The 6,751-nt window shown below is 33.3% G+C and overlaps 1 pseudogene; it reads right to left on the reverse strand.

Annotated features, from left to right (window-relative positions):
- Positions 1-6,751, reverse strand: part of LOC108685781 — a 23,783-nt pseudogene that overhangs the window by 15,164 nt on the left and 1,868 nt on the right.

Below are 6,751 nucleotides of genomic sequence, written 5' to 3' on the forward strand. Positions count from 1 at the left end.
CAATTACACAGTTATTCAATGCGAAGTATATTTTCAATTTTCGATCGACTTTATGTTATGTTTTTTAGACATATTTTGTAAACATTGATAATGATTCGATGTGATCGAAACGTTTGTTGTTGTTAGCCAGCATGTTATTAAATTTCATAATTAATTTATTGTATTAAAAAATTTTTTTACTTATCTATCAATTTTGTAAGTAAAATTTCTGGCTCGTAGCCTTTTTCTTTTAACTTTTTTAAAAAAATTTTTTTTATTTTAATGAAGTTTGCGAGAATTTTAACTGTGAGTATTTTAATTATGAATATTTTCTCGCTTATGAAGTTATCGATCTGAAGATTTGTGATAAGGCAGTATTTATTACAAAAAGAATCTTATTTTAGATCGTACATATAAGAACACAATCGATAAAATAGAAGCCTATAGTGGTCGAAACTAGATCTTTAATTTAGATTTAGCTTTTAAATAATTTTTATGTGAATTTATATACCAAATGTGTATGTTTATATATTTATATACCAAATGTGTGTGTGTGTGTGTGTGTGTGTGTGTGTGTGTGTGTACGTGTGTGTGTGTATGTGTGTGTGTGTGCGTGTGTGTATGATTTCAGCTGTTAGTTTACTTCTTATTGCATTATCTTACTCTTTGTTACTGGTAGGCTTTATAAGCAATTTTGTTGACCATTTGCAAGCTATTGTATTGTCTATTGTATTTATTTATGTTTATGTTAATTATAGTCTATTGTATCATATTTTATGTTTATTACTCTGTTAATATGTAATCTTCTTCATATAACTTTGCAATAAATTAAATTAAATTAAATTTGAAATAATGTTTGGAAGAAACATTTTTTAAAATGCTTATTTAATGTTAAATAAGTGTTCGTTTTACATTAATTTTCTATTTAACGTAATGTTTCGAAGGAATATTTATTAAAAGTTTATTTAACATTTATTAAATGTTAATTTAGTACTAATTTTTTGTTTATAATGATATTCTGAAAAAATTCTTTTTGAATTAATTAAAGGTATATTTTATATGAATTATTTATTTGAAATGTTTTTTAAACATTTATTTAACATTTATTAAATGTTACTTTTACATTAATTTTTAATTTAATGTAATTATCCAAAAACATTTTTTAAATGTTTATTTAAATTTACATAAATGTATGTTTTACATTAATTTTCCGTTTGACGTAATGATTTGAAGGAATATTTATTTAATGTTTATTAAACTTTCATTTTACATCAATTACTCATTTGAAAAAAATATTTCGAAGGAATTTTTTTCAATGTACATTCAACGATTATTTTACATTAATTTTTTATTTCAAATAACAAGAAAACATTTTTTTTAAATTTATTTATCGTTAATTAAACGTTTATTTTACATTAATTATTGATTTTAAATAATGTTTGGAAGAAACATTTTTTAAACATTTATTAAATGTTAATTAAATGTTTGTTTTATATTATCTTATTTTCCGTACATACTACTTCCGTATATACTAGTTCCGTATATACTAGTATATACTATGCAAAGTTGAAATGAAACAAATACACGTTTGTTTCACTTTAACTTGCAATTGCACCTGTTCAGAGTGCAGCAATAAGAAACAGACCTAATGTTAGAAGTAATTAGAAGTAACATTTTTTAAACATTTACTTAACGTTAATTAAATGTTTATTTTACATTAATTCCTTATTTAAAACAATATTTTAAAACAATATTTTGAAAAAAATATTTTTTTAAGTGCTTATTTAATGTTTATTAAATGTGTTTTTTGCATCAATTGTTGATTTGAGATAATGGCTTGAAGAAACATTTTCTAAAAATTTATTTCATGTTAGACTATCGTACGACTCGAACAAGTTTTTTAATATTGGTCGTGTTCAACAGACCCAACTAAACGAATCCGTCAACGCTCGCTGCTATTGGTATATTTTTCTAGATCATTCAATAGCAGTGAGCGCCACGCAGTCGCATCTGTTCCGCAACAGGCGACAATGTACTAGTGTAGTTGAATCTGTTGAACAATGATTGAACAATAACCGTTGTTATATATCATTCATTTTTATTGTATATATCAAATCCCAAGTATTATCCACAACGATTTTGTGATTTTCTTCCGTGATATTAATGTTACGTCTAGACTTCACAGTTCTTTCCTTCGATTAGAACTTTTCATCATCATTGTCATTATAAAAGTTATTAATAAGTAATACTGGTAGATCTATTTCTATCATAGGAAGTTACAATAGTGACGAGCCGAATAACATTCGCCTTTTTAGACTAATAATTCACTCGGGATGAAGTTGTTGGATTAAATATTTAAACCAAGTGCCGAATAGACGAATTATATAATATTATTTATAATAATAGGAACAGAAATAAATAGATTAAGAATTATAAACTGAAATAGCAGTCTTCTGTAATAAATGATACATGTGGCTCTAAACTTGAGCATTTGGCAAATGGTCGATGATGGAAGTTGTTTTTAGACACACATATCCCAGTATCTCATTTCACAACTCTTAATCCTATACCCTTAATCCTAGATTAGACCAACAACGTATATGAGGCCTGCACGCGGCACTACTAACTCGCGAATATAAAAAGGAGGCCTTTCGCGAACAATTAGTTAAAATTCAGTCAGCTACAAAACGTCACTCTGCCAGTCTGCTACCAGTCAAATTTCAACTCCGAAATTCTATCGGTCTGCTTTCAGTTTTCTCAACCGATTTTAGTTGTGATTCGCGATCTCTCAACCTCGATCTTAATCGCAGTATGGTCGAGTCAATCGAAATCCAATGCATCCGAATAGCTTAAGCAAGCGATCTCACCCTTGGGTCCAATTATCTCTACGAGACACGACCTATAGTCATTGAGATCGGACCTCCGACAGTCATCCTCCGAAAGCGAAAACTTGCAGAGTAGCAATGGATCCCTGGATAAGAGAAATCACAACAATAATATTATTAATATTAATATTATGGACTCATGAAACTTACAGGATAATAGGCTATGACTGCGGATCTTCGTTAGCAAATATGACACTACTTAATATTGAGGAATGTGATATCCCTCCCCAGAAAATATAAATAAGATTAAAAAATTCATACAATTCATTCAAGTTTAAAATCATATAACGAGTTTAAAACCATAAAAGTAAGGTTGAAGTCGATAGAACAGTTAAAAAATGTGGAATGTTCTCTCACATGGATGTTCGGTAAATATTCGTACATTCAAAAAATATCCTGTGAAACATCCTGTGAAACATGCGAACGCATGTACATATATATATAATTTTAATCCTCGATTATTTCCGAATAGGGCACGTTTATATAACCGGATTAAAATCAAATCAGAAGGTCTCTCGATCTGCCACCTTTAGCAGGACACGTAGACAATGACAGAATATGTCACGGAAGTACTTATTCCGATACTTATGGAACATGGACGGATGTCATTGTGTTAACAACCCTGACGTTTACATTAGTAGATTATGAAGCTACTATACGACTAAATATTAATAAAGTAATACTACGATCGGGAACCTGTGAATTTGCAACCACCCACTGTGTGGACATAAAAGGAGGCAACACTTATTGGAATCCATTATCCATGCTGGGTTCATGCGGAAAGCTTAATTTTGGCGCACTTTACACTGGAATTGCAGAAGTATTGACTGATGATACCGGTATACTTCAAGTAGTTTATACTTTAAATTCGCAAAATACTGTCTTTGCTTTAATAAAAAAGAGAGAAGAAGTAGTGTGTGGACTTATATTAATTGAACAAAATTGTTAATTTTCGAGACGACACCTATATAAAGTAATATAGTGTATCATAATAAAGTGTTTGATAAACAATATAAATCCGAAAATCTTGATATTTTTACCTATGAATTCTAAATTTATTTATGTAGAAAAACTTTTACACATTCAGATAAGTCAATTATACAGAAATGTATTGCAACAATGCAACCTTGAACAGAAAATATTAAAAAATGCCTTGGCCCTCGCTATTCATTCTCCAGACACTTTTTTTTGCTTACCACACAATGCAGGGGCCGGGATATATGGCATTATAAGCCGGTGATACATATAATAAAGTGCGTCGAAGCTTACTCAAACTCAAGAATGCTATAACCAATTACTAGTAATACGAAACAATATACAATAACATATTTCTTAACTCCATTCATATTTATACGACAAGGAACACAGGTCACTTGCAACGCACTTGCTATGTATCTCTTAGGAGATTCTTGGTACAGATTCAGACTTAAACTTGTAGAAACATTACTACTTATGATTCTGAAGCCAATTTCCAATATGAAAATATGTCAGCCCCCCCCCCCCGTTCACTCACTACAAACGAGATATATTCAGAAAATGATTTAGAGACTCTATGGAACCATATTATGTTTTCGGCCGAATAATCTTTTGTACTTAATGCGAGCCCGAGGAATGAGCGCCCAAATTTCGGAGGCTCGTTCTCTAATCTTTTAGATGAAACTTCGATAAAGAAAATAGATATATCTGCATGGGAAAAATTCTGGAATAAATTTCTGATTTTCAGAAATATCAGTGCTGGGATAATCAGAATATACATAAATGCGAGAGTTATAAAACTAATAATAGATACATTCATGCGGATATGCCTTGCATACTGTGTATGGATGGTCCATGTATCTGCTAAGAGCCACATGAAACTTGGTCACTCAACTTTTATTTGGGGAATAGGTCACTCAAACAAAAGAACTTTATTGCCTCGACGTCCGTCGAGATAGAACCTAACAAACCTATTAAATTAAGACCACAAAATTTTCTAACCAGATGGACAAGATCTGCCCTCCTCCTTTTCTTCCTAAAGGGGAGCATGTCTACCTTCCACTAACGGAAAACTCTAGTTATATTCTTGAATTAAAGGATTAAAACCAGGAAGCGTAAGCATAACCACTTTTGTTGAAATTCTTCTCTATTGGACGTCTCTTATCTTTTTTCTTTACAGTTGACATTAACTATATCATGTAGCTATTTATGTTCCGTTAGTTATATATAGATCTTATAGATTACAACATGGAGATCGCCATTCTTAACAAAATATCTAACACGTAGTGTTGAAGGTCAAGATGATATGAATGGATTCACCTTCCCTGTTTTGAGTACAACTTAATTGATAGCCAAGAAGATTTCAAGGATCTGATGAAAGATCTCGCTCGCAGAATGACGCGACGAAGTTTCTACAGCCGAATCTACGATGTTCGCTTAATCGAAATGGTTATTCAAGACGGACGAAGATGGCATCGAGGTATCGAATTCCAAATTCGACGGGACGGGATGATCTCAATCGGTCTAAGGGACTGGAGCCGCCTTGTGAAACGATGTTACTCCGAAATATACTTGAAGATAGATTTCGCGAGCTGGAATGGCAAGTTATCCCTTGTGCATTAATACATAACGGGCTTTTTCAGCTAAGGAACACATGACTCCGTCGAGCAAAAGAATTAATCAAATTTTTAATTAATAGCGAGGCGTGGATTAGCATCGTAGATGTGGAAAAAGAAGCAGCGATAATGAACTTAGAAATAAGGAATGAGTGCGAAACTGAAATGAAAAATGTTAAGGACATACCTATAAATTTAGGGCACGTACAGCATACAGAAGGGATGTTAGAACCCGTGAATCCCTTAATTTAATAAGTCACTTAGAAGTAATATTATTAGGTGTACAATTTTTTTTCCGAAATTCGAGGCTTTATTGTAAAAAACTGGTTATACATTTATGATTCAAAGTATTATCCATCGCTGGTCACTACTTTCTCCCATCTTTCGGGTAGCGTACGAATCCCGCGTCGAAAAAACTGGTCATCTTTTGAGGCTATCCATGAATCGATTCAATTTTTTACTTCTTCATAAGACCGGAAGTACTGGTCAGCCAGGCCGTGTGCCATTGATCGAAACAGTCAGAGGGAGCAACGTCTGGAGAATACGGCGGCTGAGGTAGGACTTCCCATTTCAACGTTTCCAAGTATGTCTTGATCACTTTCGCAACATGGGGTCGAGCATTGTCATGCTGCAAAATCACTTTATCGTGTCTCTCGTTGTATTGTGACTGTTTGTCTTTCAATGCTCGGCTCAAACGCATCAATTGAAAATATTTCGATACCGATCGCCTGTTTCAGTCGGTTTTAACAGTTCATAATACACTACGCCGAGCTGGTCCACCAAATACAGAGCATGACCTTGGAGCCGTGAATATTCGGTTTGGCCATCGACGTGGAAGCATGGCCGGAAACTCCCCATGATTTTTTGCGCTTGGGATTATCGTAATGAACCCATTTTTCGTCCCCAGTCACAATGCGATGCAGAAATCCCTTCCGTCTTTGCCTTTCAAGCAGCTGTTCACAAGCAAACAAACGCCGTTCAACATCTCTCGGCTTCAATTCGTACGGCACCCAATTTCCTTGCTTCTGAATCATTCCCATGGCTTTGAGGCGTTTTGAAATGGCTTGTTGAGTCACTCCCAATTGATCGTGCCAATTCTTCTTGATTTTGACACGAGTCTTGCTCAAGTAATGCCTCCAATTCTACATCTTCGAAAACCTTCTCTCTTCCACGGCTATGCCGGTCTTCGAAATGGCCGGTCGTCAAAATCACCGTTCTTGAAGCGTTGAAACCATTCACGACACGTTCTTTCACTAATAGCGGCCTCACCATAAGTATTTGAGAGCATTCGATGAG

This window comes from Atta colombica, unplaced genomic scaffold (genome assembly GCF_001594045.1).
Source record: "Atta colombica isolate Treedump-2 unplaced genomic scaffold, Acol1.0 scaffold158, whole genome shotgun sequence".
In the NCBI taxonomy this organism is placed as follows: Eukaryota; Metazoa; Arthropoda; class Insecta; order Hymenoptera; family Formicidae; genus Atta; species Atta colombica.